Genomic DNA, 20,956 nt, shown 5'->3' on the forward strand with positions numbered 1-20,956 from the left:
GTTGATAATTAGCAGCCTATTTGAGGCGCACACAAGATCACTGCCTCATTTGCTGCCAGCCACCCGATGCCCATCAGATTACAGCAGATGATTTTCCACTGTTTCTGGAGTCCCAACAAGACTCTCCGGAGTCCTGGATGTGCTCTGTGCCACCACACATCGTAGGGTTGGAGGATGATTCAGGCTGGGGGCATGTCTGGAGGTCTCTGCTCCGACCTCATCCTCCAACAGGGTAAGGGGAAAGCTAAATGAGGTTGTCAGATGAGGCAAGGCCCTGACAAAGCTGTTTTCTGGGGCATGGGGAGGGTCCCAGACCCCCTCCATGCAGGTCAAGGATCTTTGCAGAGGCAGGGAAGAAAGGCAGAGTAACTGTGGGACGTCCCGTGAACCCAAGACTAAGAAACTCCCCTGGGGTTAGGGACTGACTGATGGATGAACTGCTGGGCAGAGACGGTGCCTGGTCACCTCTGGTGAACAAATGAAGTCAAAACCCTCCAAATTCAAGCCAGTGTTGCCAGGATTTGCTGTCCAGCCTGACTGTGGTCTACTGTGAATCCAGCTGTACAGAGTTTGGCTTCAGGAAGACGTTATGGGAGTGAGCTATAAGCACATCTTTATCCTGTATAGCACATCAGCACGTTTCCAACGATGCAAATCTGGGCCCCAGACCCCCTCGGCTCTGGTTGGGGTGCCCGGACACGTCTCCCTGCATCTTCTGGCAAAGCATTTCCACAGACTTGTTCAGGGGATCGGTGCCCTGACAGCCAGGCCTGGACCCCTCTCTTGCTCAGCACGGGGACATCTGGGGATGGGCTGTGCACTTTTTAGGGGGCACGGGAAGGGGCTGCTCATGCTGGACATGGACATCCAGCACCGTGTTCGAAGGTGATGCAGCCTCTTCCAGCCGGAGGGAGGTGCACCCTGGGCTGTTGGGTCCGGGGAATGCGGTGTGCTGGAGGAGCTGCTCCTAGCAATCATCTCACTGGGGAATGTGGAGGGGCAGTGATTTGGTGAATAAATCAGATTAATAACCCCTTTGGATAGGCATTAGGGGGCTTGCAGGGAAAGCCACGAGCAGAAAGAGAGGCAGCCCTTGGTGAACAGATCGTTCTTTGCAGATTATTCATTCATGTCTAAATATAACTTACTGCTTTCTGCACAGTGCCCTGTGCTGTGGTGCACGGTGTTAATTAATGTATTTTTTACAGCGTGTCGTGGCTCAGAGTCAGCCATCAGTGCCACAAGAGCGCTGCCGTGCGTGCCTGCTCCTCCGAGAGCGGCTGGAGAGGGAGCCCGGGGCCTCGCTGGGGTGAGTTGCTGGGGGTCCGTGGGGTGAGGGATGGGAGAGGCTGTGACACCCCGGCTCCGGGAGACCCTCGCGGCCCCCCGCGATGGGGGAATGATGCAGGAACGTCTTCCTGAGCCTGACGGCTCCTGGGCTCGACCACTTGGCCACACTTGCTGGGTGGCTCGGAGCTCTCGGCGCTACCCAGGGGCTTTGCGCGAGCCTTCATGCTGCCGATGCCTGTCCTTGGGGCCTGCCCAAGTGCTGCCCCTCCATGGGCTGCTCTCCAAAGGGCTGCCTCACCGCTGCTGTCTTGCTCTACAGCGATGCAACAGCCGTGGCTGAGAGGCCACGGTTCATCCCGCTGGCGTTGCATCCGATGTGGCCCAAGCGTCCCTGGGTTCCCCCGGTCAGGGGCGATGGTGCCCCTCGGCGCGGTCTGTGTTTTCTCAGCCCGCGGGGCAAAGCCAGGCTCATTCAGCAGCTGGGGGGAACGGGCAGCTAGGACGCAGCCAAGGCTTCGTCATAGCGCAGTGAGCAAGCGTGGAGCAATGCTGGGCCGTGGGGGAGGCAGGCGTGCTGAGAGCCGGAGAGCAAGTTGTCATGGCGAGGGGAACAAACAAGCAAGTTTTCCCCACGTAAGTGCTGGGCTGGGCTGGGGAGGCCTGGCAGTGGCTTTCGGTTGGTATCTGCAGCAGTGTAAAACGCTGCTATGCTTTAAAAAGAGACGCCAGGGACCGGCTTTCGGGACAGGCTCACGTTGGTGCTTGCGGCTGCCGTTGGGGCCTGCCGAGCCTCAGGCACGGTGCTGTAGCGCTGGGGCCAGCTGGGCACCGGCGGGCGCTGGGCTGTGCAGCCGCGGCCGGCAGGCCAGGAGCATCCGCGTGGCGAGTCCGGGTGTTGCACCATCCAGGCTGACCTGTGCCGGTCGCCTCGGGGCTTCCAAATGCTTCGCTGGGCAAGCGGCAGCCATGACTGATGGGGAACTGGTTTTCAGTTCGGATTGACTGGGAGCCTGGATTAACGGGGAAACCCTCTGAGGCGAGGGGCACTGTGATCCCCGCTCGGCCTGGGAATGTTAGAGGGACACTGGAGGTGTCAGAGGTGACGGCTGGTGGTGGCATCCCTTTGCTGCGAGCCCGCTCCCATCACATCCTTCCCAAAGCAGCCTGACGGAGGGAAGATAGCACTGCCAGGGAAGGGGCCGCACGCCGGCTCCCCGGGCACCTTCTCTTCCCGCAGGCTGGGGATTATCTTGGTGACTTCCAGGGAACTTACTCACATCCTGCGGCGGGTGAGCCGGGCTCCCGGCCGTGGCTCCCGGCGGCACACTTAACTCCTTGCTGCCCGGCGGCCGCGGTGGCGGAGAGATGCTCGGGCTGCCATGGAGGCGGAGGTCACGCTTCCCTGCGGGGTACCTGCTCTCTGCATCCGCTACCTGCCGCTGGAGGGCAGGGGCTCCTGGTTTTGGTAAATATATCTAATTCATTTTTTTTGAGCATTTCCTATATTTTTCTGTGCAATTCTTGTATTTCTGCTATTGCAGGGTTTTCGTCCTCTCTCTTTTAAACCAGTTGCAGAGTGGATATATTCCAGCTAGGTCAAAACTGGGCAGGAAAACACTGTCCAATGTTGATGGCGGAGAACTAGCCCTACTGTAAATATTTTAACTGAGAGATTAAATAATGAGGATTCCTGAGACAACTGCTGGCTCTTGCGCCAGGGCGCAGGGAGTTTGACGCAGGGTAAGGCCGAATGGGAACTACTGGGTCAGCTTTGGTACCCGCTGCTCTCCAGCCCAAGGGTCGAAGGCTCTCCAGAGAATTTGTTCAGTGTTTCCTAGGTATCTTACTGAAAGGTAGCCAAAACCTCCTGATGATGATACCATTTTCCTTCCTCAAGAAAGCCAGTTTGCCACTTTCCACAGTCCACGTACCTAAGAGCTGGACCCTGGCAAGCCAGCCTGTAGCCCCACTAACGCCTACTGCAGTTTAGATGCTTTTTTTGCTACGTGTCAGATAGTGTAGACTAAGACTCCCAGATCAGGATACTCTCATGCATGAGATCTTTGAAAGTCTTTCCGATTTGGGGAAGGAGAAGTCTTTTTTGCTGCACCCACAGCCTGTGTTTGTGTCATGGACCAGAGATTAGTTGAGCATATACTGATTTTAAACTGGACTGAATAGTGAGGTAGGAAGGTGTCCCCATGGGTGAGGTTAGTGCAGGGTGTTCAGGTAACAGCACATGTTTTCGTTGCACTAAAATATATGCCCGTCCTTACAGAGATATCACATCAGGACTGCAGCCTGGGGAAGGTTTTCCGGCGGCAACGAGTGATCAAGTAGGATTGATCTTATTCCAGTTATATTTCCTGCTCACTGGATTTTACAACAAATAGAGTCTTGAACCCAAAAGCAAAATGAGTGTGGAACAGGGTAAGCCCAAGTCAGAGCTTCCAGGTTCGTCCTGCTCCCCGGTCCTGTGCCGGATAGGCAAGGGCCCTGCTGTGGCCGTTTGTAGGAGAGGTGGAGGTGCTGTGCTGAGCTCAGGTTAACTGCCTGGAAAACTGCAGGTCTGCAGGACATCAGGAGGCAAATCTGGGAAATGGTTGCATGCCTGTGAGCAGCTCTTGTCCATGTCAGGCTGGTGTCCCAGGGACGCGAGACCTCGTGTGGAGGCAAAGGCTTTGGCTCGCACAAGGGGCAGCGGGTGGTGGGTTGTGCAGAGGGAGCAGATGCCAAGCTCTGCAGAGCTGCCTGCCTGCTGCAGCCTGCTCCTTCCCCTCTGCTGTCTCTCCCTCACATTGCACTGCTATTGCACAGCTGCACGCCGGAGCTGTTCATGTGCAGGTTAAATATCCCCCCTCCTTCTTTCTGCAGCACTGTTTTTGGAGCAGGTCACCCAAGGTTGGTGGCTGCTCCACCAAAGGTCCTACTGGCCCAGCTGCAGGTGTGAGGAAACTACCAGACCTGGACCTGCTGCCAGAGCTGTCTGGGTAAACAATTTCTGTGGAATTGGTGGCATGAGACAGAGGCCTTAACGGGACAACAGGGCAACCACACCAACACATAGGTGAGGACAGGGACTTTGGAAACAGGTCTAGACGAACAAGCATGCTGGGCACTAGATGCAGATCCAGCGCGGTGGGTGCAGGCTGGACATGCAGTGTTACCTGTCCATCAGAGGTGCAAAGGTGATGAGCTGGGATGGCCGGACAGGCCGCAGGGCAGCGTTCAGTGCCTCCACCGAAGACTGTCTGGACACCGTAATGTGTGCCATTGAGCTTGGGCTGCTCTCTCGAGCTCAGAGCTTGCAAACAAGTTGCTTGCAGAAGTTGTTAACACACGATGTGGAGAGCACACGCAGACAGAGCTATTAAAACAGTAGGAGCTTTCAGCTGCTCACAGAGACAATAGCCAAACATAAGAATGAGGGAAGATTTCGAAAAGAAATTCCCTGAAATCATAAGCAATGGTTCTGGGAAGGGCTGGTCGCTTCTGAAGTCTGTGGCTCTGGCAATCCCAGGGCCCTTCCAGCTCTTGAAACCCCACCACATACCACAGCGACCTTGAATGATGCACAAGCCTTGCTGGAGGCGCCGCGGTGGCCTGCGAACGGGACGCGGCCATCGCTGCAGCACGATGGCAAAGCAGCAGGCATCCATCCGGGCTCGGGGGGCAGGAGCCGGGCCGGCAGCCGGCACGTCCCGCTCTGCAGCTGGGCAGCCTCGTGCAAAGCAAGACGTGAGACAGATCCGATGGCCCGCGAGTCCCCACGTGGCTGTGGCCGCTTTGTAAATCAAGCAGCCCCAAAGCAGAAAACAGTTTTACGACCTGGAAACTGTAAAGCCGCTTTGGGCTTGCAGTGTTTGAAAGGCACCACTCTGTTTTACAAGGAACAGCCTAATCTTTCAAGTTTCCCAGAACTTATAAAAAGCCTGTTTAAATCCCATTCCTTTATTAAAGTGAGTTTACAGGGGGGAAAAAAAGTGAGCAAAAAAAAGTTTAAACAAAAGATTTGGATAAAAATAAGAAGAAAAGTAGAAAATGTTTTGGAAAAAAGTAGTACTTCATAAGCACCACGAACTGTTTTACAGTTGTCTTTTGAAAAAGATCATTTTCTACTGGGGGAAAAAAGGTAAGCAGGTGTCATCATGGTGGGAAGGACCGGAGTGGTTTATACTGGGAACAGGGGGTTAGGAGTGGTGCCGATCTTCTGCCAGCGATGCCCTGCCCTCCTCGTGGTGAGCCCCGTTCCCGGCCCTGCCAGCTCTGCTGGAGCGTGGATAGCTCTGCAAGGCTTTAACAGGAAAAGGAGCGGTTTTGTCCTTAGGGATAGGTAGGGAACTAAATTAATCAGAAGTAAAGCCGGACCGGTTATTGAGCAGTGTAAGAAGCCCTGGAGGTGAGGCACTGCCTTCTCACCCCAAGCCTTGCCCCAGCACCATGTGGGACGCATGCAGGGATTTTCCGCTCTCCAAAGTGGATCCGGCACCTCCTTGACACCTTCCAGCCGGGAGCCCGGGACTTCTCCCCTGCACAGAGTCGAAAGAAAAGTTCTTCTGGTTTTTGACCTTTATGTTTTATGATCTTCGTCATTGTGAGCGTTATCAGGCAAGAGAATTAATTCTCAGCCTCAGCTCTTCCCTCTTTTGTGCTGGCGATGGTTTTCTTGATGTCAAAGTGTTTCCTAGCTGCCCGACACAGGGCCAAAGAGCGGAGCGCCTGCGGGGACGCGGCAGGGCGCAGCATCTCCGCGGGGGGTTCAGCTCATCCGCCGCTGCGCTGGAGGCCCAAAGGGGCCTGGGAGACTTCGCTGCGAATTTCCCAGCCGCGCAGCCGCCTTGTTTCCCTGGCGAGGCCTGGCTGGTTCGGCGCGCGACACCGAGGTGGAGCTGAGGAATGTTGTTTTGGTTTTGGCCAGTTCCACTGCTGCTTCTAGAAAATCTCCAGTGGCAGCGGGTGTTAAATTCCTTGAGCTGAAAATAAAGCATGATAAGGAGACGCAGACAGGCGCTCCCAAAAGGCAAAGCTTTACCAGCCAAGAGCCGTCTGACCACAGCCCGGTGGCAAACCGGCTCCAAGGCAGGACGGAGAGGCAGATAATTGCCTTTCTGAAAGAGGAAGTTTAAAAATAGGTTGTTGATTCCAGTGCAGGCTTTCATGCCGGTCCGTTTTATCCTCTTCAAGAGTGTATATGCGAGTTTTCATGCTACCAGGAACAAACAGTGTGAGGGAGCAAACTAAATGTAAGCAGAATAGCAGCTCAGTGGAGATCTCGGGTTTGCCTGTACTGTGTACAGAGGGTGGTAAGCATGGAAGAAAGCTTAATACAGTGTAATATCCATTTGTTACCACTTAAGCACTCTATCGAAATAGATGAGAAAACACAAGCTATGCTGTTTAATGTAGTCAGATTTATTATTTTTATCTGATTGATTTCTATACCACGCTTCTCTGACAACTCGGCAAAATTCACAGGGTAAAACAGGGCACAATGCCAAAGATTTGGGTACAGTCACACACTGCGATAAGGCTGTCAGCACCTTAGATTTCCTATTTTTTACGTGAACGCTTACATAGCTTGTCAGTGCTGTCCGTTTTGCAGTCTGGATGGTTGCAGATGTTACAGCAAGGGGCATCGGTCAGGCTCGGGGCCGGGGAGTTTTGGGTTGGGTGTCGGGGAAATCTCCTTCCCCGGGAGGAGGGCAGCCCTGGGACAGGTCCTCAGAGGTGGAGGATCTCCATCCTTGAGGTTTCCAAGCCCGGTTATAAATAGCTGATGTCCCTGCCTATTAAGAGCACAAGGCTGAACATTCTTCCTTTTAAACCATGGGGTAAAGGGTCCTGGAAGCGGCTCTGGAAAACTCCACTGGACGGTGTTTTTGCTGAGCTGACCTTCCCTCTCCTTTTCTCTTCTGCTGGCACTGACTGGCTAAGGACTGACGCACGGCCCAGGGTGTGGACAGTGCCTGGCTGTAGCTTCCCTTTTTATTGGACAAGGCAAGCTTTTAGGGCAGGGTAACGTTATGGGCAGAGAAACTGCTTGTGGCATGTGCTGCTGGGGCTCAGGACCATGCGACAGCTGCAAAGATGTCCTTTGGAAATACAGCTGTGCAGACAGCAGGGCTGATCAGATGGGGCAGGTAGGAGGGCAATGCGGAAAAAGAGCAGGTCACCCAAGGCTGAAAAATCAAACATCCCTGGGGGGGAAAAAAACAGGATTCAAAAGCATACAGTGTAATTGAACTCTGTTCTTTAAATATCCCCTCCTTTTTGGTCTTAACTAGTTGAATTAACGATTTCTTTTTCTGATGGCCTACAAGTTGGATATTGCCTTTGGGAAATGTCTTCAGAGCGTGCAGTGGGACCTCCGTGGTGTCAGTCTTTGTGATGAAGAAAACCTCCAGCAGCTTTGTTTGAGGTTGTGGAGTCAGACCTTATCAGATACGTGGTCTGATGGAGACATGTCTGCTGGAAATTTCTCACCATAGTTGTTATTTCTAAGGCTAGCCGAGTGCTAAATCTGCTGGCCTTGCTGTGCAAGCCAGAGGCCAGCCGCACTGTGATTTCTAACTGAGGCACAGAGGACTGTAGGTGGGACAAGGCAAAATCAAGCTTTTACGGTGCCTGTCCCATGCACAAAACCCAGCTGCAGTGCCGCAGCAGTCCCAGCCACAGCAGAAGTGCAAGGCTTGGCCGGCACACGGTCTGCATGGTGGTATCACCTCCCACGGCAGCCTGCCCCCAAGTCTCAGACTGTGTCCTCTTTTTAGTTTTAAATATAGTTTAAAAGTGTAGTTTTATGAGAGACGATGAGGTGACAGAGATGAGATATGAGACTATCAAAATGCAGATGGTGGTTGGAAGTGGAGAAGGGGCAGCCAGGATGATGGACGAGGCTCCCAGTTCATGTTTCAGCTGGATTTGGCGCTTGGCTCCTTGTGGCGAGAGCCAGCTGGGAGTACAGCTCGGTAAGCGATGCTCTCGGTGTGCCACCTCTGCATTTTCAGGAATTCTGCAACTTTTTAAAATTAAAGAGATTTGGAGACCTGGAGGAATGATAAAGCTTTGGGAGAAGCTGAGAAGTGTAACTATCTCTCGGTGAGGCTGTCGGCAGCCCCGCTGCAGAAAGAGGATAGATGTCAGCTGGAAGCCTCATCAGGATGGGAAGGGTGTAAGCAGTAACTCAGAAACCTGCTGGTTTATCCCCAGAGGCTGCTGCTGAGTGAAAACTCAGCCCCAGAAGGGAATTTGGGATGGAAGGTCATACAAGCTGTAGGAAAATGTTATGAAAAACTGACACATTAGGAGACAAGCTCTTTTTTTTTGACAGGTTTCATCTCAAGGAGTCCTGTCATCAGGCAAAAGGATTTAGGTGATGGCCACCTGGCCTGGTAGAAATGGCAAGGGACGGGGTAGTGCAGAGCATGGAGTCCTGCACTGGGGACCACTAACGCTCTTGTGAAATGCAGACTTGTCAGCAGAGGTCATTGGAGCAACATCTGGGTCTACTGGTTGATCCAGGGGAAAACTGTGGAAGCCGGAGGATAACTAAGACCGGACAGTATGTGGCAGATATAAGACAGCTAAATGCAGCTCTAGGAGGTGCTGTGGAGGCTCTTTTTAGTAGAGATAGGAAGACACCCAGACTGTGTACTAGGATGGTGAGATCTCCATGGGAATACTGTGTCTAGTGATGGTTACCTGTATTTAAGAAAGGTATATTTAAAGTGGAACAGGGGCAGAAAAGGCTATGAAACGCTTAAGACAATGAAGTATTACTCTTACCAAAGGAGGGTAAAAGAGTGTGGCTGGGTTAACCGGTGCAGTTGAGATGGGCAATGGTGACTGCTTGTAAACACATCTGTGGGGAGCACATGAAGGAGAGAGAACTATATAAGTGCAGAGAAAATTACTGCACAACATCCGTTTGTTGTAAATTGGTCAGGAATACATTTTGACTAGAAATTAGAAGGTTTCTCCCCATTTGAGGAATGATGCTCTGGAGTAGTTATCCAGGAGGGGTCCTCGGGGCAAAGTCCCTCCGTTGCTTCAGGATGGGTCTTCGTAGGCTCTGGGAAGCAGCCGCGTGGTGGAAGAGGAGTTCCCTGCTCGTGTCTCATGTCTTCTGCAGGAGAGTTTGACCTTGCTGCAGGTCAAAGATTAGTCAGAGGAAGCCAGGAAGGTTGGGGAGCCCTGGGATGTGAGGAACGGCCACTCTGAGGACTGCCCAGAGGCCGGTGCCTATTGCACAGCTGCTTGGGGTGGCCCCAGGGGCTCAGCCGCCCCCTCCCAGGCTGATGGGCCTTAAGAGCAGCACAGGTTAGAGGTCTTGCAGGCAGGGGCTCTGCCCGTGACAGCTACCAGAGGTGCTTGTGCGAGACACTTCAGCTGAGATCAGCAGTGACCGGTGTCACATCTTGCAGGTTATCACCCAAACTTGTACTGCCACCATTTAAACTACAAAGCAGGAAACTTTGGGGAAAACAAAGCAAAACAACAAAATACCTGCTTTGTTTTTAGCTGTTGGAAACTGCAGTTCTGGATATTCTTTTTCTCCATGCAAAGGTCCACAGCTCTTGCGTTTTGCTAATTTCTTGGCGTTAATGGCATCCTGGGGCTCTGAGCTCCATAGTCAAATTACGTGTTGGGTGAGCAAGCTATTTCCCGTGGTCAGTCCGGCATGTGCAACGGCCGTGGCTCACAGAGCCGCTCTTTGTTTCGGCATGAGGAGGCAGGCTGCAGAAAGCTCTCCAGCTCTCTTCCCTCCGCCGTTCCTTCCTTTCTGTGCTTTCCATATTTTCTGTCTCCTTTGGCCTGCTTTAGTAACAGTCCTGGTTTTGATACGTTCGGATGGAAACATTTCCTAACGCTACCTTAGAGGAAGGTTCTTCTGGAGATGTTTCTATCAGATACTCAGCTGCATTTTGCTTAAGTTACGCTTAAGATGTTGGCTTTCTCACCTGAAATACAAGGGTGCAAAATAGCTGTTCTGTTACGTTTTTACAATGCAAAAGGCAGCTTTGCCACGTGGATGCAGCGCAACCTGACAGCTGCAAAAAGCAGCCGCGTTGTCCGGAGTGCAGCGTCCGCGGCGGGGAAAGGCGGAGGGCAGCTGAGCTCGGGGACCTGCGGCAAGACCCTGCGCCGGTGTCTCGGTTTCGCCTCCTGGTCACGAGCTGCGCCAGACTTTATTTCAGATCACCAATAAAGCTGGATGAAATCGGGCGAAGCAGCGCTCGCTGCTCAGACCCATAAGCAACCCTGCTCTCTGTCAGCTCACGTCAGCTGGGGTTAATCCCGTTTGATCTACGCCTTATTGATGCTGAAACAACGCTCATTTTAATTAACGTGTTCTGCAGGGCCAACTCTAGTGCCTTAGAGATGTCTAAGTGTATTATGTCAACCGAGTTACCTTTATAAAGTGTAATAACTGTCAAAAAATGGTTAGGTCAGCTGGTTGGGAGAGTTGTGTCAATGCAGAAAAACAGGGCTAGGGCTGCAAAAGGCCTGGCCCTCTAATCAAAAGCTTGGGCAGCTGAGCCAGCCTCGCGCACGGTCACCTGGGGAGGACATATGTCGGCCTCTCCTCCACCTGGGAGGACTTGGCTCAGCAGCGCAGGGTCACCTTCCGCTGGACCGGCCTGGCTGCGCCCGGAGGCGTCACCTGCAAGAGCGGCCGGAGCAGAGGGCCCTGGCGGCTGGCGGGGAGTCGGGGCAGGAGGGGCAGATCCCCACGCTGGCACCGGGCAGGAGGCTGCGAACGTGACCGGGGTGCTTGGGCGATGGCTCTGGCGACTCACGGCAGGAGCCGTGGGGCAGGTCGCTCTCGGTGTCCCGGGGAGGCGTCGCGACGTGCCGTGGCGGTGCGGTCCGGGCCCCGCGCGGGGGCTTGTTCACTGCCCACCTGCCTGGAGGGAGGGCCTGGGAAGCTTTGCTCCCTCAAGCCCAATCGAGGGACGGAGACAAGACACTGGGCCTGGAAAGCAAGAGGATTAGGAGGACAGCAGGGCTCAGGTTGGCCTTGCCCAACCTCAGTGGCTGACAGAGCAGGTTCAGCCCAGGAGGAAGAAGGACCTGAAGAACAGATGACCAGTGAGCAAGTAGGCAGCGGGGGTGGGAGTCAACATCACCTTTGGCCAGGACGTATGCACGGGACATGGGGAAAATGTCTCTTTGGTGTCAGGTGGCTTCGACACGTGCCCAGTCCTTCCCCGGACTGGCCATCTGCTCACCTTCAGATAGCCGGAAATCTGGGGGCTTTGCTTCTCCAGCGGAGGTGGACAGGTACCTCAGGATACATCACCCACCCACTTCAGGCAATTCCTACCAATTCCTGATTCCAAAAGCCGCTGCAGACAACTTTAAATAGAGATATTCATACTGCTCTGCATGCTTCTGTATGCAGTGAAGCTGCCTTGACCCAGGTGCCCTGCTTAGGTCGCCTGATCTAACTCACCCGGTTTTCTGGTGGAGAAATGACTGCAGCGGTGGAGAGAAGTATCTGCTTTATTTTGCCTCAGGTTTGCACCAGAGCTGGGAGACATGAGCAGTCTGAATGGAGGTGGTGAGGAGCTTCTCTTAAGAGCTTTTTGCCAGTATTACCTTATTCCAGGAGAAGTATGAAGTATGGTAAGAAAGCTGCAATGGGTCGTTCTGATTTGCTCCTTCGGCAACTCAACCTGACATGTGACGTCCCCATTCTCCAAGACGTGAAGATAGACGTCATGGTCGCGATGTGTGGTGCTGCTGTGGCACTGATAGGTTTGGGATGGTGTCTGCAGGCAGAGGCGTCGTTTGGGGTAGACTGACTGTTCCAGCTGGAAAACCCGAGCAAGTTTTTGGGCATGCAACCCCCCGATGGAGCCCGGAGCAGGCGCGGGGGCCGTGCTCGCCCCGCGCAAGGGGACCCCGTGCCCGTACGCGGCCGCCTGGGCTTATTTTGGAAGCTCGGACACGGAGAGTCATTGCTCGGCAGGCTGCTCCCCCAAATGACCACTCGCTGCCTTTGTGGAGAAATAAAATCAAGATTTTCTAAGGTGTCTGGGTGTAAAAGGCAGGGACAGAGGGACATGGGGAAGCCCTACGGCCAGGTAAATGAAGTCCAAGGGAGATAAGCTCCTAGTGGGCTTAAATATTGCTGAAAATCTCAAAAATCTCAGCGGGCACCTAACCGGCACCTGCACAAATTCAGCCATCGGTGCTGCTGCGAGCCGGTTCCCACACGCAGGTTAAGCAGATTTCTTTAATACCACAGAAGTCCCTTTCCGCGCGCTAAAGCGGCTTCCACGGCATAATTCGTACGTTGTTTTGGGCTTTCCTCGCGGGATTTCTGCCGACCGTTTCCCTCGCAGCGCTTCCCGCGTGCTCGCCGCTCCTCTGCGCGTCTGTCATCCGCCGTTTCCTCCCGCCGCTCGCCGGGGATTTCAGCCTGGCAACGGGCGAGAGGAAATCTTTAAAAACGAAGAAAAGGTGACGGTCGTACCAACAAGGTGGCAGGGGGAGGCGGCTCTGCGAGGGCTTTTCACGTAGCGAAGCGGCGCGGCGCTCCACGTCCCAGCAGTTAAAACTCACTAAAAGGGTAGTTTTATCCGCGGGGACTGGCCGGATTTGCGCGTGCCCTGCGTCCCTTTCGCACGAGGTATTTTGGAGCCCTCAGCGTCAAACCCGGCAGTTTTGTGGTTTCCTCCTTGATCCGGCTCCCCTTTTCTTGGTTTGTGCTCTCGTTTTTATTGTTCTTCTCAAATGCACTTCGCGCCGTGCCTGCGCGCTTTGCTGCTTGCAAGGGGCATTTCAGGGTGCTGCTTTTTTTTGTGGGGGAGTTGCAAGATAGTTTCTATTTTAGTCAAAAAAAAAAAAAGATTTTTTTCTAGATAAAGCCCTGCTTCTGGATAGTTTTTGCATTGCAACACTCCTACACTGATTTTTGTGCTGAGAAGAAGGGGCGGTATGACCTGAGCTAATACTCTCGCCTTGAAATGTGCTCAAAATTGTCCTGCCCGTGCGGGTAAGGGCTGAAATCACCGGCATGTGGGGGGCTCGCGCCAAACGCCCCAAGCGTGGTGTTTCCACAGGCTGGATACGGCACCGAACAGCAACGCGGAGACGCGGAGCGTTAGCGGGCCAGTTCCCAAAGCTTGAAGAGACTATTGGTGTAAGGAACGGGAAGCATGAGTTTAATGAAGGAACACGTTTATTAAAATCGTTTTGGGTGCCCTGCCCTTGCATCAACCCTGCCCCTGCACCAGGCCTTTCCCTGCCCCCTGCCCTTGCACCAGCCCTGCCCTTGCACCAGCCCTGCCCTTGCACCACGCCTTTTCCTCCCACCTGCCCTTGCACCAGCCCTGCCCTTGCACCAGCCCTGCCCTTGCACCACGCCTTTTCCTCCCACCTGCCCTTGCACTAGCCTTGTCCTTGCACCAATCCTGCCCTTGCACCATGCCTCTTCCTGCCCCCCTGCCCTTGCACTCATCGTGCCCTTGCACTCATCGTGCCCTTGCACCAGCCCTGCCTTTGCACCACGCCTGCTCCTGCCCCCTGCCCTTGCCCCAGCCCTGCCCCAGCCCCGCCCCGCCCCGGGCGGGCCCCGCCGGCGCCCCGCCCCCTGCACCTGCCCGCGCCGCAGCGCCCGCGCGCCGCTCCCCCTCCCTCCCTCCCTCCCCCGCTCCGCCACCGGCGCCGCCGCGTGCACCGGCCCGCCGCGCTCGCCCAATCGGCGCCGGCTCCCGCCCCGCGCGCCCCGCCCCGCGCCCATTGCGGTCCCCAGTGCGCGCGCGCGCCGGCGCGCTCGGCTCCGCTGGCGGCGCGCGCCCCGCCCCGCCCGGGGCCCGCCAATTGGGCGGCCGCGCGGCTCCCGGCGCCGCCCCGCTGCGCCGCGCCCCGCCCCGGGCGCGGGGCTCGCGCCGCTCGCGGCCGCAGCGCGGCCTGCACGTCGGCGGGCGCGCGCGTGCGGCCGCTCGCCCCGGTCGCGCGCAGGCGCGCACGGGGCCGGCGGCGGCGGCGGCGGCGCAGCGGGAGCCGCCGCTCGGCTCGGCTCGGCTCGGCTCGGCTCGGTTGGGCCGGGGCGGCGCATGGCGGAGCGGCGGCAGCGGCGGCGGCGGGGCCCGGGCAGCGGCGCGGCGCCAGGCGAGGTGCGTGCGGCGGCGCGGCGGGGCGGGCGCGCCCCGCGGGACCTGTCCAGGTCCTGACGCGGCGGCAGGTGCCGGCGGCGGGCGGCGCGGCGTGGCGTGGCGTGGCGTGGCCCGGCAGCCCCGCACCTGTTGCGGGCGGGGCGGGGCGGGGCGGGGCGGGGCGGCCGCCGGCGGGGCGCAGTGCGGCGGGGCCGCCGGGGTCGGCGGGCGGGGGCGGCCCCGGGGCGGCCGTTGGGGCGGCGGAGGCGAAGCCATCTTGAGGGGGCGGCGGAGTTGGCGGCGCGGCGGGAAGTTTGGCCCCCCGTGTGCCCGCCCGCCGGTCCCGGGGCTCCGCGCACCCGCCGCGGCGGCAGCCGCCTGTTTTTTTTCTTTTTTTTCCCCCTTTTCCCTTTTTTCCCTTTTTTCCGCGTGATTTTCCGCGGAGCAGCGATGCGCGGGCGGCGGGGGGAGCTGCGGGCGGCGCCGGGGCTGGTTCGGGCTGCGACCTGGAAGGTGATTGCGTCCATTGTGGCTGGAGTCGCGGTGCCTCCGCTGCCCTCCCCGCCCCGGTCTTATTGCCTGCTCAGTTATCGCAGCCCGACTTATTCCACCCGGAAAAGTTCATTTCTTTTTCTTTTTTTTTTTTTTTTTCCCTAGCCAAAAAATCTAGCGTTGCTCCCCTGCTCGCTCTCTGCATTGAGGAAGGTATATGTGTGCATTTATAAAATAAGACTTTAAAACTGGAGCGCTGTCACGAAACGCTGTTTGACCTCGAAGCATCTTTCTCTCCTCGTTGGTTAAAATATACTACAGCCCTCTCCTTAGCGTGCCATCTGTTGCTGTGGCCTGTGGTAGATCTAGGTTTCCCGATTCCTTGTGCATTTGTTTGCATTTAAGCTGTATTTAAACAAAACTGTGGCTGCAGTCTCTATTGCTGTGCGCTAACTCTCGCCGGTGTGATAATTTTTCCCGCAGCTCTTCAGCGCTCAGGGCAGGTTGGGTTCTGCTGGGGGATGTGCGGTTGGGGCATGGCAGGACGGTGGCGGCTGGCCTGGCACAGCTGCTCTTTCTGCCTGCGTATCCGCCCGTTATCCCCTCAGACGCTGGATGAGGGAATGCCTGTGGCACTTGGCTGCCCAGAGGATTGCAGGGCAGTTGGGACTCTGGGCTCGGTCTTGTGAAACCACAAAATAGATCCTTGAGTTACAAGACTAACTGCAATAGGCTGGTCTTTAAAAACAAGCTCGTTTTGCCTGTGCTTTTATTTAGTTCTTAAACTGGTTGTTTTATGCCTGCATGTACGAGCCTAACCCTTTTTTTTTCCTCCAGTAGGTCCTTTCAGGCAGCAACTAGCTTCTGTGATGCGCCATACTGGATTCGATCCACTAGCTTTGAATTCGCTGTCAAATCACGGGGCTCAGTTCAAGTGCTTTCGCCGCAATTTGTACCGCTTCCATTCCTCAGTCTTTTCTCAAGGGTGAATTAAAACTTCCTGTATTTTTCATAGTGTAAGCAAAAACGTGGTCTCGCTTTCTGCCATGCAAAGGCTATGACAAGCTTGCCATGCTGTTGGACTCGTATGGACACGCTGCTTGTTCTGAGAGCAATCTGTCACCGCTGTTAAAGCATTGTGCAAGTGAAGTTGTAGCATCATTTTGAGAGCTTCTACGCTTGAGAGTGGCAGCAAGCCAACCTGCAGAGTGCATAAGATGTTTAGAATAATTAGTGATGGAATACCCTTTTAAAATAATTGTTTGGGTTTATCTAGCACTCAATTGTAGTGATATCTACCTCTAAAAATAGGCAGGCCTCCTGTGTAATGAGTCTCATAGTATAAACAGTCACGTCTTGGACGACTGTTGTTACTTTTAGGACGTCTAAGATGCATGGGTTTTGGGGTTTTGCCAAATCCTCTGTGTCTGTTTAACTTTTTTTTCATTGCGAATGATGTGGTCTTGGCCCCTACCGTGTGTAGTCTTGCGATGACCGGAGGAAAAGCTAAGCCACCCTCGCAGTTTGGGGGTAGCAAAATATGACAGAAATTTTCCCACCAGTCCTCTGGCAGCCCAGAGATTGAGCAGTCCCACCTTTTTCAGTAAATTAGTGTTCGGTGTGCTACAGTATTCACAGAAACGTGGCCGATAGTTAGCTTTCCAAGGTGACTGTATATCATTTTTGCTCTGAGATGCTGTCCTCAGTTAGGTAAGTGCAGAGCTCCTTAGACTAACGCTGATCCGTGCGGGTGAGTCCGCAGCTCGTGTGCTCAGGCGTAGTCGTGCTTGCGCTGCTCGGGCCGGCGTGCTGCACAGAGCCGGCCTGTGTGCCGTGCTCTTTGTCACAGAGCTCGGCGTTGTGAAGCAGGCCTCCCCGACCGCTGCCCCGGGTGTGCTCGGGCACAGCTGCCTGTGCGCACAATTCGTGCTTTCAGTAATTAACCGAAAGAATTGTGCAAGGAAGTTTCTCACGTTTTACCATGCGATTTATCGGAGCGTGACAGATTAGCTGCGTCCCTCACCCGTTGTACACATGTGCTTTGTTAGCTGCTTTTCAGCAGCTAGCGTGCTGGCTGGGGTTTCTCTGCTACGGCTTCTGTGCCAAAAGCCCGGGCTCTTCAGCTCAAAGGACAGCAGCTCAGGCTTTTGTGCTTCTCTGCATCTGATTCATTCTCCAGCGGGTGGCTCGAATGGTCACTGCTGCATTTGATCACGTCCTGTTATTACTGAAAGATGGTCTGCTTTTTCAGCAGGAGCAGGATTTGATTTACGAAGACTTGTTTTCTGAGAAGGTTCTTTTAAGGACATTATGTTAGTGCTTGCAGAAGGATGTCTCATAGCTTTGCTCGTGGTGTACTTACGGACCTCAGGTCATCGTTTTTATACTTGTCCCTAGCTTATTCAGGATTATTTGTTCTAATGAAAGTTTAGTGCCCCTACACGTCCTGTATTTGGTTTGCAAAAAACAACGTGGTGTTACACTAGAAGCCCTTAAGGGCAGGCCTCTCTCTGTCTAAGAGCTAGGCACATAAGTCTTCTAGACTACGTTTACCTTGTTGCTTTATTATAAGAGTGTGGGGTCTTTCCCTCTCTTTTAAAAGTCCACTATGTTTTGGCTTAAGAAGGTAAAACCTGAATGGCTGAGGTTGTTAGCTTAGACTCAATATCATCATGGCGTGATTGCAGATCTGGGACTGGAACCAGTTCAGGCTCTGCTGATTTAGAGCAAAGCCACCTCTACGCTCAGTATACCCCGCCCAGGGGCCTTAGGTGGTTCGTAGTAACCTGTTCAGAGACCCTATGTGGCAATGAAGGAGCCCAGTTAAATAAGGTGACAGCAAATGCTTGTGTTGGGAGCTGTGAGACAGACCAGAAACATAACTTTCCTTCGAAAAACTTTGGCACTGATGTTTTGGGGATCTGGTCTGTGACTTCAGAAAGGTTTGGGGATGGCGCTGGTGGGCATGCCCCCCACGAGAAATGTTTCATCAGCTCTCTGTGTTGAATCAGTAGATCAGTGTCTTCTGCCTTCCATGAAAACTTCAGGCACGGTTGAAACAGGCTGCCTCCAGATGCTAATAGCGAGTGTTGCGTGTTAGGTTGTATCTAGGTACAATCGATGCCTCTTGCATTTTAAGTCAGTTCCGTAAGTGCAGGACCCTGGAAAGTTAGGTGGGAATTTTCATTTGGACATCTAAGAAAGTGGTCTGATCATCGAAGATGCACAGTACTTGCTGTTTCTGCAACTTCTGAAACCAGTAAGTGCTTGGCACCTTTAAAACTCAGGCCACCCAGCTGCCGTAGTATGGATTTCAGTTTAAGCTTAAGTACCAAAGATTAAAACTGTGGTTTTGGACTTATTTAACAGTAGAGGCTGTTATTTATGTACCTCGGTTTTGAATGAAATAACCATATAATATAAACAGTGTGATAAAAAGATGCTTGACAAATTGGTTATGTGAGCAAATTACAATATTTTTTAAAGCAAGTTTTTCCTGTCTGCATATGATATGTCTGTTTCTTGCCCTTTCCTGCTGTTTAACAACTGAGTATGTTTTTTCCATCTTTTTAGTACATATTGTTTGTATCTTGTGCATTTAATGAAATGTAGTGAATGTGAGTATTTGGATAATAAGGAGGTATTAAAAATATAAAAAATATTTGTTTTTGCAACTAATTTTAATCCCTGAAGAGACTGTCCACATGCTTTAGAAGCTTGTAGGAGTCTACTATGAGTATTAGGGTTTGCAGCTGACCAAAGCAATAGAACATCTGTGCATTAAAAAAAAAAAGGAAAGAAAGAAAAAAAAAAAGTGGGGGGATCCCAAATTGTCATTGTTTCAAGTAATTTCTATTGTGTAGCTTTTGGAGGCAAGATAGTTTCAGAATGATCTTCAAGACAGAAGTCCTCTCAAGAACATTTGGTTGCCAAGGGAATTTGGGTCTTTTTACGTTGTCTCTCTTTGGGTCAGCCGTGATGTTTGTCACTTCACAGGTAAGGGGAATTCGGGCTATCTACAAAAGGTGAAAGAGTTACCTGGAGCCGCCTTTGAAACACTCCATGGAGCCCGTTGTTAGCTGTAGTGTGAGTGCAGGAGCACTTGGAAATACCGGTCCTTGAAGCTCCAGGGTGAGTCAGGCATGGCTGCTGAGTGCTGTGACTCAGTGCTGTCCCCTTTGATGCATGTCCAGCCCTGTGCCAACAAATTTAAGAGAATAACCTGATTGCAGAAATGTCCTCTGTGAGTATCTGCTGGTTGGAGGGATCTGAAAATGCTGGGCTTCTTTGGATAATTACGTGTTTGTTGGTTGAAGTTGTTAATTACTGAGATTTCTTATATGTGATACAGAACATCTGTGAAAGTGGTAGGAAGCTCAGAAGTGACCAGATACTGAGGCACGAAATTTTTCCCTTTGTGCTTGGTGGCGTGGTATCATGATCTTGTATCCCTTTTTTTTTCCATTCATGTCCCTGAACAAGAATGGTGATGTATTTTCATTACTTTCATTAATACATGCACTACATGGGGGAGAAACTTTTTGCTTGATGCCATAGGATGAAGTTTCTTCCCGCTTCTGTCTCTTATACTGAGGATGTGGTTCATGCTTTTAAAGCAGGATTGCCCTGTCGCCTGGGAACCCCCAGCACCTGGTATGCTTCTCAGCTGGGTTTCCCATGCATGATGCTTATGCAACTGTATTGTCCATGGCCCCGAATGAAACTGGTCAACGGATCGAAAAGTCCATGAAATTTTGTAGCGGGACAAGATGTCCAAGCTAAGTGCCTGGAAGTTGTGTGAGGACAAGCATCCGAATGGAGGAAATTCTCAGATTAGTGCCCCGGCTGAAGGAAAAGCTGTTGGCTGAGTGCAGATATATTATTAGACATCAGAGGAGCTTTATGGTAGAAAGACAAACAGGAAATCAAGTCTCATAAGTAGTTCCAGTTGAAGCTGAGTTTCCTTATTTTCCTTCATGAATGAGGCGAGGAGTGATCTGCTAGAAATCTTGCAGTGTTATAGGTGATGCTTAAGAAAACAAAAACCAGTTTTAGGTACTGTTATTTTTCTTTTATTGCACATCCTGCCCCTTGGGCAGAAGCGGGAGGGAATAGGAGCGAATCTGTATGCAGCTATGAGATGAATGAAGACTTGAAGTTTTGCTTTAAAGACTTTTACAGTTATCCAGGAAAATGTCCTGTATAGGTGCTTCATAACCACTTGGATCAGGATTTTTGTGCTGAGTACTTTTGGCAAAAGTGCAAAAGGAAAGTCTGTTCTGGGGATTGAAGAGTATAGGGTTTTTTTTTTCCCGTTTGCGCCAGGATAGCTTTAAGATATTTATGCTGATGTTCTTTCCACTTTGGCTTCTGAGGCTTTTCCTTTCTGAGGTGTACTGAAATAGGAAAATCAACTTCTTTTCTTTTTTTTGCGCACCCCTCTCAGAGGTTCTAGCAGAATGAAACTCTTAGAGCTGATATTTTGAGACATCTTGCAGGTAGGATGCTGAATATCCTCAATATTCTCATTCGGAGAAAGGCTGCAAAGAATATGCTGGATTTTGAATTCCAAGGGATGGATAAAACTTTCCTCATTTGGTGGTGAGTTTGAGTTTGGAGGTGCATGTCAGGTTGTACTGTCTAACTGATTATCTTGCTGTCTGTTGTTTTTTGTTATTACAATACTTTAAGTTGTATAGACAATTTTCTGAAAGGCTTTCAGTTATGTTAGGCTTTGGGACTTACACCAATGCGATTTTAGCATCATCCCAAATGCTACATATACTAGCACTCTTCATTTCCCAATGGCGCTTGCTACCTCTTTCTGCTATTAACTTTGTCACATCAGCTCTGGGATAAGACAAACTATTTAAAATTTGATCAAAAAGACAACAAGCAAGTATGGAAATCAGCTCTTTCTTTCATTTGTCAGTTGTAGCATATGAAAATGAGGTTTTTACATAGGAGTTGTGAGATAACCTCAATTAGAAGTATTTTTTCCTGTTTAAGCTGTTTAAGTTTCAAGATCTGCAGAGGTAATTTGTACCTGTCTTTTGTATTCTGAAGGA

The 20,956-nt window shown here is 52.5% G+C and overlaps 1 protein-coding gene across 11 annotated transcripts in view; it reads left to right on the top strand.

Annotated features, from left to right (window-relative positions):
• The window catches only part of ADARB1 (adenosine deaminase RNA specific B1), a 122,017-nt gene that overhangs the window by 8,400 nt on the left and 92,661 nt on the right, over window positions 1-20,956 (top strand). For 2 of the 11 annotated variants that reach the window (XM_064515443.1, XM_064515436.1), the window contains exon 1: window positions 1,795-1,923. The exons of 1 other annotated variant lie outside the window; for it this stretch is intronic. The gene's annotated coding sequence lies outside the window, so the exon portion shown is untranslated. Of the gene's footprint in view, window positions 1-1,208; window positions 1,310-1,794; window positions 1,924-2,613; window positions 2,756-14,154; window positions 14,418-15,053; window positions 15,102-17,416; window positions 19,020-20,956 lie in introns of those variants that run through there. 8 more of the 11 variants (XM_064515442.1, XM_064515435.1, XM_064515438.1 and 5 more) reach the window with 7 other exon arrangements.

The sequence above is a fragment of the Dromaius novaehollandiae genome, chromosome 7 (assembly GCF_036370855.1).
Source record: "Dromaius novaehollandiae isolate bDroNov1 chromosome 7, bDroNov1.hap1, whole genome shotgun sequence".
Classification (NCBI taxonomy): Eukaryota; Metazoa; Chordata; class Aves; order Casuariiformes; family Dromaiidae; genus Dromaius; species Dromaius novaehollandiae.